The sequence below is a fragment of the Columba livia genome, chromosome 3, assembly GCF_036013475.1.
Source record: "Columba livia isolate bColLiv1 breed racing homer chromosome 3, bColLiv1.pat.W.v2, whole genome shotgun sequence".
Lineage (NCBI taxonomy): Eukaryota > Metazoa > Chordata > Aves > Columbiformes > Columbidae > Columba > Columba livia.
Genome location: NC_088604.1, coordinates 94,042,033 through 94,054,174, shown reverse-complemented (window position 1 = coordinate 94,054,174; position 12,142 = coordinate 94,042,033). Strand labels below are relative to the sequence as shown.

At 38.0% G+C, this 12,142-nt stretch overlaps 1 long non-coding RNA gene across 2 annotated transcripts in view; it reads right to left on the bottom strand.

Annotated features, from left to right (window-relative positions):
- The window catches only part of LOC110365670 (uncharacterized), a 100,161-nt gene extending 88,928 nt beyond the window's left edge, over window positions 1–11,233 (bottom strand). For both annotated transcript variants that reach the window (XR_010471588.1, XR_010471589.1), the window contains exons 1-4: window positions 9,001–11,233; window positions 8,419–8,488; window positions 6,042–6,181; window positions 5,009–5,095 (exon numbers count right to left, since the gene is read on the bottom strand). This is a non-coding gene — a long non-coding RNA (uncharacterized LOC110365670). The remainder of the gene's footprint in view (window positions 1–5,008; window positions 5,096–6,041; window positions 6,182–8,418; window positions 8,489–9,000) is intronic.
- Window positions 11,234–12,142: the final 909 nt, after the last annotated feature.

Genomic DNA, 12,142 nt, shown 5'->3' with positions numbered 1-12,142 from the left:
GCTAAACTCACTAACATGGCAGTGAGGACCAGACACAGAAATCCTTTCGTGTCTCAGTAATTATGCCTCACAGTCCAAGACAGCAAAGCAATGAGAAGAAAGCATATAAGATTACACAAAGAAGGATTGTGCTATGTTGGAACTTTCTGTTCTTGGAGACAAAAAAAAAAATTATTCTACTAATGACAAGACATATTGTATTCTTATGTTATGTAGTTGCACTTGTAAAATGCAAACAGGCTCACAGCTGAAAAGTAGTCACAGAGAGCATTCACCAGGCTGATTATGAATATGTGCTCAGACAGATCAGGGACTCCGAGGACTGAAATCATGAGATACTCTACGTGGCAACGTGGTTATTTAAATACCTCCTCTTCCAGTGGGATTTCACCCATTATTCAAAGAGAGGAAGCACATTCATTCCCGAGTGTTCCAGACATGGGACAGTTCTGAAAAGCTTTCTGCACAAATGAAGCAAACGTGGTATCGGACAGGGAAACCAAACAACAGCTTCTGTCACAGCCTCAAAACCAACTGTACCTGAATGAATGGGGGCTGGAAGGTAGCTGGGTTCATGGACAACAGCGTTTGTTGAAGTCTGTCACTCCCTCTTGAGGGCTACTTGCATGGGTTTAAAACTTTATACAACTGCAATAGATACAGCTGACAGCATGAAAACAATTAGATTAACATGTAAACAGTTGAGACTATAATGCTATTAAAATGGACGTTCAAGGAAACCATAGCCATTTCTACAGCTGTTTTGGAACGTCTCTCTTTGGCAGAACATGCTGGATTGTCATTCTAAATGCCTGTGCTTCCCATGCTGGCTTCCTGAGGAAGGGTTTGTGGACAGACTTGTTTATTTATTACATTTTTTTTTTACCTCTCTTAGCTGTAGCTGTGGATTTCCCAGCCTTGTGAAAGCAGTCATTAGTTGCCTTGTTTGGCCAGGATAAATCTGTAAAGAAACCGGCTCTTGTCCAGAGGGTTCCTGGAATTTTCTCCCAACCTTGTGTAAGAGCTTAATAAAATCAAATTTAATTTTATGTAAGATTTGTTACAAGGCCATAGGTGTTTTGTGAGAACAAAGAGCAAAAGAACTGAAATCATCTTTACTGTTCCAAAGTAAATAATACCAAATGAAGTTCAGATGGGACTTTTTAAGGTGATCATACCTTCAACTGGAGCAAGATCACATGGGTCTTAAATGAGAACTGAAGGAAACCAGCATCACCTACGTCCACACATCCTGAGTCTATTTAGAAGGCACATTTCTTGGGTGTGCCAACCTAAAGCTGCAATGAACTCCCACAAAAACAATGAATGATCACAGCACTTATGACCTTCTGTCCCTCGAGTGTTGACCATTTTTCTCTGGGAAACAGAAAGCAACCTGCTCTTATACATTTTTAAAACAAACACTCCATTGCAAATGCTTCCCCCTTTGGGGGAAGACATACAGAACAAACACCTATCAGATTTTAGTCATGTTATTTAATACACTGTTAGAAGAAGAACAGAAGCTCCAGCAAAAACTGCATTATGAAGCCAGTACAACAGTAAAGAACAGGGGTGTCAAATTCATTTTCACTGGGGGTCATATCAGCCTCGTGGTTGCCTTCAAAGGGCCAAATGTAATTTTAGGACTTTGTGAATGTAGGAGCTGTTACATTTGTACGGTCCTAAAATTACATTCGGCCCTTTGAAGGCAACCGCGAGGCTGAGGCTGATATGGTGCTCAGTGAAAATGAGTTTGAAACTCCTAGTATAGAACATAGTAAAATACTACGTCTTCAGAAGATATTTATGCACTTGGCACTGAACATGTGAAGCTTAACAAAATACTGCCTTACGCAGAATGCAAGTCCTATTTATGAAAGTTACATCCCTGACAACAGTATCCCTCATTTTCTGAAGTCTGCAGTTCTGTGGCGATTTTCAGCCACATCCATTATGCCAACAATCAGTCACCCATACGGAGTGCTGCATACAGCACAACCACCTGAACACTATTTTTTTGATCATTGATTATGGAATTGTCCTGCATTATTACATACTTACTAGGTGAGAGCAACCCAAAGTGCTATTTGTAGCTTCAGCTAGCTGGAAGGACTTACCCATTCTAGACAACCATCCATTCTGACTAAATTACAACCCCTCCTCATGCTTCAGGATATCACTAGCTATGGAAAAGTTGTGAAGAAACTTTCCATTGCCTAGAGAAGCACCTCCTGCTTGCCCATCTTCTCAAGAAACCAGAACAGTAAGCTGACATCAGCCCAACACTGCTTGCTGTGGAATGCTCACGCATTGCCTGATACCAAGATCCTGTTCTTCAGTGCAGTTCAAGGACTGGGCCTTGTACATCTCATATACTACCTTGCTTGACAGCTTACCATGACCTAGCATGACAGCTGTGGTCATCGGTAATCACTGCCAAAAGGGAGGATCATAGGAGTGGGTGGAAAGGAAATCAGACATTCCTGGCACCTGGCCCAAGCTCTGAAGCTTCCTTTCACCAAACATCAGACTGAAAACAGATCTCCGCTTGCTAAGGAGAAAAGCATGGGCTTCCACTTTTCCATCACTTTTCCTTCGTGCAGCGTACAAATGGTTTCCTTTCCCAGAAGTGAAAAGGAGAAAAGAGAAAAGGCAAAGGGAAAAACACATGTGTTCAACCTAGCAGAGTAAAAACAAAAGGCTAGAGATGGATGTTGCTCCCTGGTTTGTTACTGGTGTTTTTTTGTTAGCAACAGCAGATTAGGCAGGCAGGGAATGATGGCCCTTGGAAAGCAAAACAGAGAAGTGCTTACCATGTAAACAGAGAACCAAAGAGTTATACAACACAGAGAAGTTTTCCTTTTTTTTTTTCTTTTTTATGAACGCACTATGTAGAAAAGGGCATATTACAGTAGAATTTAATAGGTCCTCTTTCTGTTAAATTTTCACAAATTCAGTAATTACCTACAATGCAGTTTCATTTAGGGCTCATCAGTTTTGTCTCTGCCCCCAAGGAAAATGATGCCTTTTTTTCCTCACAAATAAACCACCTGAAGCCAACAAAATTCTATGGTGTTTAGTACTATAAACACTTCTCTTAGAAATGTGGAAGAGGTTCTGCTTGTTTGGCTAAGATTGCATCTTTTTTAGGGCAGATGGAAGAGAAAGTAAAAAAGAGGAACAACCACTGACAGGGGATTGTGAAATAACATGGTCTAAAAACCCACTGATTTGAAAACAAATAAGTAAGATTTAGTGGCTATGTCCACTATGGTAAAACCCCAAAATTCAAGAACTTCCCTGGCTTCTGGGCCTGCCGCTAATTTCAGAATGGTATTGTGAAATCCTCCAGCTAGCTATTCGCTCCAGCTGAGCCTGCCTAATTTGAATTCCTCAGCACTTAGACATATTTCCTTAACAGCAAATGATACAAATAATTGCTTCAGGAGACAGTGAAATATATAACATGGGGTCTTTAAAAGAAAATGTTATTATAAAAATGAAATACATAAGCAATAGTGACAGCTCTCCAACAGATTTTTGTCAAATCAAATGCAATCACAACCATCCTGAAATTTCTGAGGTCGTACACACTGGCAGTTTAAAACCCTCTCTCTAACCCCACCACCATGACTCTTTCAAGTGAACAAACATGCAAAGATATTTCAAGCATCATGGCAATGTTGACTTGGAGCATTGTTAACTCCTACCAAAAGGCTGTGGGAAGCACAGGAAAATGATAGAAGGTTTCATTTATTAATCTGTGATGAAAACCAGGCTTCTGTTGACAGAGGGGGCAGAGGGAAGGGTAAAGATAGGCTTGTCTGTTTAATGCTTGGCCCAGATATATATTTTTTTTAAAAAGCAAGCAGCTGAGTGCATTGCTTCTGGCTGTGTCTTTCTGTAGGTTGCCGGTTGCCAGCATTCACAAAGTGCAAGTTATGTAACACACTCCTATCAGGAGTCCGAGTTCAAAAACATTTCATGAAGTCCCATGCTGTTCTGGACGGCGTAATTGTTTCTGATAATGAAAAGTCTGTATCACCCTGATTCAGCTGTCTCAGCCCTCTCCAAAGGCAGCACTTTATGCTCTCCCTAAATCTTTTCTCCCTCCCTTCCTCACAACAATCTCTGCTCATTTCTTAAGGAGACTATTCTCTTCCCTAAGCCCCTTCACTGGCTTTTGCCAGAGGAAAAGAAAAATAAAGGAGGACACATGTAGTTTTGCCCTTCCTGTGCTTCTGAAACAGGCTGTTTTTCCTTGCTTACCATGTGGAAAAATCCTCATTTATTTGGTAAAGAGCAAGAGAAACACTGGATTCAAGATCAAAAGTATATCAATCACATTTCAGTATTGACAGAATAACTTTTCTGACCTAATTTTGAGAGAGAAGACCTAAATTTCAGGGCAATATGCCTCCCAGAAATGTGCTTAGTCCTGATGGAGTCATTTGAGACAATTTTCAGGAAAATTCTGCAACTTTTCACAGAAATAATTATTGGATGACTTGTTGAGCGAGGAATTTCATTTTCAGTCACTCTGCCACTTTGATATCATTAAAATCAATCAGGCACATAGATAAGAGCATGTAATTATTTAAGGTATCTAAATTAGAGTGTATAAAGTGGAAATCATGCATGACAGCTCTCTGTTTCAGCCTGGATTCAATGTTCTCATGCAAGTACCTGAATATGTAAATATTAGTCAATATATATCAGCATGTAAATAATAGCAATCTGCTTCCTTGGTAAAATGTAAATAGAAGAAACAAAAGTTACAAAAATAAAATTGCAATAAGAGTCAGAATTAGTATAAAATACCCTTATCAAATATCTCATCAAAATGAAGGCCTAAACTCTAATCAATATTAAACTGTGCTTCCTCATAATTCTGTTTCCAGTTGTAGTTGCAAATATAGTTAACAAACAGCTCATTCCTTAAGGAAGGGTGAAATTTGATTCATTTAACTGTGTCTAAGCAAACATGAAATTTAGGCCAAAGTACCTTTGGGAGTTTTGGTCCATGACAGTCAGTCAAGGGATTTCCATTTCTTTCAGCGGACTTCAACACAGATGCTTGAAGCAAGGATATCTGGGAAAGATGTGTTTAATGTTAAAGTAAGGATTTACAAGGTACTGGAAAAGTGTACTGATAGAAACCTTCAAAGCACAATTAGATAGATTGGCAGATGAAATATCCGTATGTAAATCTCAATCTAGTTCATTCATCATGTGTGTCGAAATAAAGGAGATGAAAGATGAAGGATGTAAAAATTATTTCTAAAACAGCAACAGAAAGTTTTATTATTCTTTCAGGCACAGTTAAATTTTAAATAACTTAATTATCTGAAAAGTATGAGGAATATTTTCTTCAAGTATTTTGTCTTAAATTTCAGGGATTTTGTTTATTTGTCCCTACTAGTTTCCTTTAAAGTGATGATTCCTAGAAAGAAGGGAATAGAAAGTTGTCAGGCACTGTTTATCTTTAAGTGAGTCTTCAGTTCTTAGTTAGGCAAAACTCACAAGGACTTCTGTTCCATTAACTTGTGGTCTAACAAGCCTCAAGCATATACATGGAGGAAAACCTCCATTTGTTTCAATAAAAGGAATGCTTAAAATCACTGCTATTAAGCATGAAAGGATAAGCCTTAATCACGATTCTTTCCACTTAATTTTAGCAACTCCAGACACTAGTTAATTCTTGCAGTGAAGCTAACAGAGATTAATTTAAACCTCTCTGAGGCACAGAAATTTTGACCATCTTCCCAAATCAATGACAGAATCAGCAACAGAACTCAAGTGCTGCAGGTTCAAGTTCCTAGTTATAAGAAATAACTTAAAAATTAAACAAAACACAATGAGACTTCCTACAGTAACTCAGACCTCAAATCCTACAACCACTTCAAAACCTTGTGAGTCCTTCTTCCATGAGTTCACAGTGAAATCCAGGTGATACTGCTTAACTGACCATAGGACACAAGGCTATACAAGACCTGCTTCAGGTTTTATAACTATAAAATAAGGCTAACAGTACCAACCTCTTTTTAAAATGCTTTCGAATTTGTTCAGATCAAAACAGCATGAAGATATACTGATGTTGGACCTGTGCCTACAGAAATCAAACGTAGTTCACAGATTCAAGTATGGTTCATAGACCTTGTCATCCCAAGCTACAGCTCTGAGAAAAATGAACAGAAAACATTGCAAGTGTCAGCTTGCTACTTCATGTAAAAGCACGGTGAATGAAACATGTAAAAGCAGCAGCTGCAAAAGCAAAGAACAGAAATCTAATTTGTGTGGCTTTCAGTCAATGAATATCACAACATAAGCAAAATAAAACGTTTATTGCTACAAGGCTTTATATAATTTGGTTTCTTTTCTCTCTCCAGCATATTAAACTTTGAAATCTTAATGACTTATTTTTATGTTGCACATGCTTTGCAAAATAATTCCAATTGCCTGTAATTCAACACAAAACAGCAATTTGCTAAAGATTTTGTTGGCTTTGCAAGGCAAAAGAAAACACACAAACATAGTTAATGGATATGCTGGAAAGCACCAACAAATACTTCAAGTCCTAAATACCAGTTCCGAAATACATTTTGAATTGTTGATTAGCTGTAAGAGTTACAATACAATGTTAGCTAATACTTGAAAACTTCCCTGATATGCTTGAATTAGCCTGAATTTAAATAAGGCATATCATAATGAATCTGGGCCTAGTGGTATTGACACTACTACTAAATAGCAGTAACTTCAGTATTGATCTAGAGTGAGAAGAGAATGAGACCATCAGTACTTTAAGAATATTACTGTGGAAAACAGAAACTAACCAACTTAGATGCTGACATAAGTAAGAAAGCACATTATGACCATATAAATTAGAGTGAAAAACCTGGTCCCGAAATGAACCCTTTGCACTTTCTGACTGGTACCTTAAGCAACAGTCAAAGATACAGGAATCTGGACAATTCTCAAAATCACCACTGAAGGAAGAGAATTTATTTTAGTATCTAATCTTCAAAACACGATTACAACATCTTCATAGTGTCCAACTTTAATTTCAGAAAACACAGACTACTTGTCTTACAGCCAAAACACACAATGGATTTAAAATGCTGGGTGACTGGTGGAAAGCACTGTAGTGAAAATAGCTATCAATATTTTCATCAGTTTGCTCCACTCAGTTTCTCAGCACAGTCATGTTAAGGCTCACTGCAAGGTTTTTCATCAAAACAAAGCACAACAAACTCTTACTCCCTGGTGAAGTTTCAGTCCTGTTTTCCAAAACAGAAGATTTTCAGTCGAGTGTCATCTTCTAAAAGGAAGTTTCTGTACACTCAGAAAGTAGCAGTATCACGAGATTTACATTCCAAGCTAATCACGTTAATTTGTGCAACTAGGCAATGAATTACAAAGTACTGATGTGTTTGTACTCAGGCTGAAGAGAAGGCTCGATTTTCATTCAGCACCATCCTTTCATTAAGTCCTTCTACATTTCTCAGAAATATGTGTCAAAAAGCATTTCAGTGGTATATGTCAGTTCCTTTCTCTTTGAATTTCACTACATTTTAGAATGCAAGAAGGTACTTGAAGCAGCAGAGCTTACATTTGGCTAAATGCTATGGCTGTCTTTGTTGGCAAGATTCATGCCATTTGCTTTCACCTGTGTAAAAGTTCGGTACTTCCTCTAAACCCCATCTAGGATTCCTGCACACTATTCAACAGAGAAAGTTAGGGACTACCAGACAGCAGTAATCTCATCCTAATTTTAGGTGATTTACATAGTTCAGATGAATCACCCTCTGGACACAGGCCTTTATCTATTAATGGTCAAAAGGGAGAAAAAAAAAAAAAAGTAAATGACTCACGTGCATCTAAAGCCAAATTTAGACCACTAAGTGTAGGTGAAATGTATTTTACCTTTACTGGTTGGCATCCACTTCGGATCAGGCTATCTTGGACTTACACCGTGACTTTCCTAGGCCATGGTGAGAAAACCCACACTAAATCTCCACCCATTAGTGAGAAACAACTCATGGATGCCAGCAACTTCTATTAAAAACATTAACTATACCAGTCCCTACAGTATAGTGATTCATGAAATTACATTGTTTATAGCATGTCAAATAAAGAAAAAACTGTAGTCTCCAAAACAAATACTGAAGAAGGGTAATATTAGAGAAGTTTATAAGATTCCAAGTAGTTAATAATAAACAGGACAAAACCATGATGTCCATATGCTGGCAGAACAACACCTCATGAATCATGCATCTACTGTGAACAAATATTTGTTGGAAGGTTTCATTGGGGTTTTTTGATGTGTCATACTGCATTCATAGGATGACATCTGAGAAGAGAAGATGAGCAATGGAGGAATAAATGTTTTGGAATATAGTAATAGCCATTTTTAACTTTTGCCTGGATGTGCTCCAAGACCTTCTAGCAGTACTCCTGCCTAGCAGCAGTCTCATCACAGAGCCATCTGAAAAATAAGAGAATGAACTCAAAGCAGAATAATTATGGATACCAATGAATGGGCAATTTAAACTAATGATGTAGGAGTTGACCAATGCATAGTAATCTCAACATCGGCCTCACTAACCATCTTCCTTGATAATCTAATGATCTTGTGATCAGCACAAGAGAGGCACAAGCATTGTCGGATGAAAGACTTGAGACAACTGACTGTTGGCCAAAATCTCCCCCTCTTCCTCCCTCCATAGCATTCAAAGCATTTTAACTTTCTGTAACAAGGGTATGTGATCTCAAAAAGACCTGGCAGAAATAAAATGGCTGTTTCAGATGCTGGGCACCCAGATTTCCCAAATACTTTGTTTTGCTACAGAAGACACATAATTCTTTTAATTTGAGATTATATTAGAATATATTATTTTACATTATGTAATATAGTATATATTAAAAATACTTAATAAAACTAATAACACATAAAACAATTTTTAACATAACAATACTGCAAATATTGTCACAACTTACTCTGCAGAGGTTGGAAACACTGTAAGAAAGTCATCAGTAGCCAAAGAACTTAACACCATGATGATAATAATGATGGGAATTTTGTGAAGAAAAGGTGGACATGGCCTGAGAAGGCTGTTCACATCCAACATGAGGGAAGGATCTTTCAGACTCTTGCTGGCAATTCCTCACTGTGCTCCTCTCCAAATGTAGCACTCATCACCTGTAAAGCCAGTGAACACAGTATTGCAGGCAAACGGAGAGGGCAACATAAATCTCAATTAGAGTACATTTTGAGTAGGAATTATTTTATCTTCAGGATGGAGAAAGGAAGTAGTTGCTCTAGGGGCTGAGAAAATTTCAAATGCTGAAGGAGGAGCTCCAGCTGAGACAAAGAAAAGGCTACGACCTTCCTACTGGTGTTGTGGACTCATGGTGCCTTCCTGGATGTGTCTACGCTGAGGCACCCACTCCTGGCAATCACAAGATAGATACACAGAACAGTATGATTCTTTCCTAGGGATTTTGTCTAAGTCCTCCCTAAAAAGTACGGGCAGAAAGACAACCAAATTAGTTCTGTATTCTTCCAAAAGGGTGTGGGAGAAGTGGAAACTTATGCTTTCCACAGATACTGCTGAGCACAAGAGAGGCATGGCCACTAGAAGACTACATCAGCAGCTGAATCCATCTGGAAGAAAACATCCCCATGTATGTCCAAAATCAAATGAAAAAACTCAAGGAATGAAGAACAAAGGACACCTAGGAATGATTGCAGACAGCCAATTATACAACAGCTTGCAACACAGCTGCAGAGATCAGTACAACTTCGCGTTGCACGTTCATCTTCATTCTGAGTGCAAATTGGACATTTTAACAGTTCAAATTTATGCAGTTCCCATATGATCCTACATGGAATATTACAGTCAGTTGAGTATGAGATTACCAGAACCACGTGATGAAAAACAGGGAATTTTCCAAGCTGAGCAATGCCTTGTAATAGATTTATATTTAATTTTCTGTATAAACACATTTATAGCACATCTAAGAGCTCTCATAGAAAGGACTTCAAACAGCAGTCTGGTAGTATTTGCAATGTAAACACCAAGAATGGAGGTAACATTATAACTGTAGACACAAAAGTAATACATCTATTGAGGAAAAAAAATTCTTGAAGTATCAGGCTTTGGAATATTGTCTTTAAAAATACAAGGGAATCTTCATTGCATGAAAAACACTAGCAGAACAGAAAACCAGATTACTTCAATAGGTCATTTCAAAAACATACTTTTCAGATCCTACCGCATACTGGAGTCTTCTAACTATTGAATGGCATGAGGTGAAACCTAAAGAAAGCAAGGGTTCTCACAAACACATGAAAGAAAGTCATGATGAACATGTCTATATTTTTCTGTACGGACTCCTTTGAGGCTCCTTTGCCAGAAGAATGCAGAGACACCTGAACTCCTGGCAGGAGATGCAGGGCCAGCCCAAAGACCCCACAACAAAGCTGCATTAACCAGGTAGTCTGAGGCTTCTTCCAGGTTTGTATTTTTTTTTAATTTTATTTTTATTTTTTACGGTTTGAATTATGATTTTTCACTGGTTTGCATCTTAAGAATTTGTGAGTCATATCTATTTCTTTATCTGTCCTAGGTGGATGCAGCCGTAAGAAACACAGCAAGTCCCACAGAGACATCAGAAGCAGCGGGTGGAAATCAGTCATGCATTCCCTGCCTTCAGCTCATCATCTGACTAACTGTACCTGAAGAACAGACTTATCCAGCGCAGAGCTTTACAGACTCTTTATTACAGTTTAACTGTTGGTGCAGGAAAATACATTGTGTTATCCACTTCATCTTCTGCAAAGACATGTTTCTGCAAAGGCCAAAAGATGCATTTACCTCATGTCCATCTGCACGGCTCTACTATTTGCAGCAATTACTGCTTGCCTGCAGACTTCTCTAATCACTGAGCAGAGAGAAAAGAATTCTTCTACTTGCTGAGTGGTTTTAGTTTCCCAAAATAGTTGACCTTCTTCCTTTTCGAAGGCAAAAAAAACTTTCCCCTGCCTCCCCACCCCCTTCCTGCTGGCAGACATGAGAAGAGAGCTGTGTTTGTTTTCATGGTAAATAGGAGGCTGGGGCACTGACAAGGCTGATCTCACATTTTCCAGCTGTAATATTTGATTTCTTTACAATTGCACATACGCAGAGTACAGAAGCTAGACTAGTCTAGTAAGAGCAGTACTTATAAAAAAATCTCACAGCACCGATAAATAAATAATTAAACAAATAAAGGTTTGAGTGGCAATGTATGGTTCTTGACATGAAAACAAATACTCCAACTAAGATACAAAAGTTATTTGGGCCAAAACTGCTGAACACTGCAGCTGAGCCCCTACATCCACACGTCAGATTTTTCAGATTTTGAAGGTCCAAGATTCAATATTGAAATCAGACAAATCTCAGCATTTTTAGGTTACCTGACATTGTCCTTATAGGGCTCAGGAAAATGACTTCAAGGCCTATTTAGAAAGAAGAAAAACTATGATTAGAAACTTTTCTTCTCTCCCACTAACAGAGATAGCTGTGTATCAGTCGCTGTGACAATGCTAGTTTGCTGCTTTAAAGTTCAAATGCAATTTTAACACACAGAATTCTTGTCTTCAGCTTTATATTAACATTACTGATATTAATTATTTACACTGATCACTTTCAGACAGATTTTTTTTATAGTTAGGTTTTTATTTTTTAATTTGAAAATGAGACTAATGACAAAAAAGTATTGTAACAGGAATTCAAATTAGATATACAGGATTTTCAAAAGTGAACAGTGATTTTTTTAAGTACCATTATTAAGAACCCTAAAAACCCTCCAAATAGAACAGCTGATGTTTGAGGAGGAAATGGGTAAATATCTATCATTACTCAAATGTTTTTGACAGGACTGTCGAAAACCTTCAGATAGTGGACATCCAGAGGTAAAAAGCTGACATGATACTCCCAGTCCTGACCTTAACTTCATTATCTTTGCAGTCTTTAATAAGTATATGTTCAAGGCAAGAGGGTTAATTTATTTATTTTTATTTTGACGGAAATGCTTCCCTCACGTGCAGACTTTCCAACTCAGATTCACCAAGTAGCACGTACTTCTGGAAGACTGT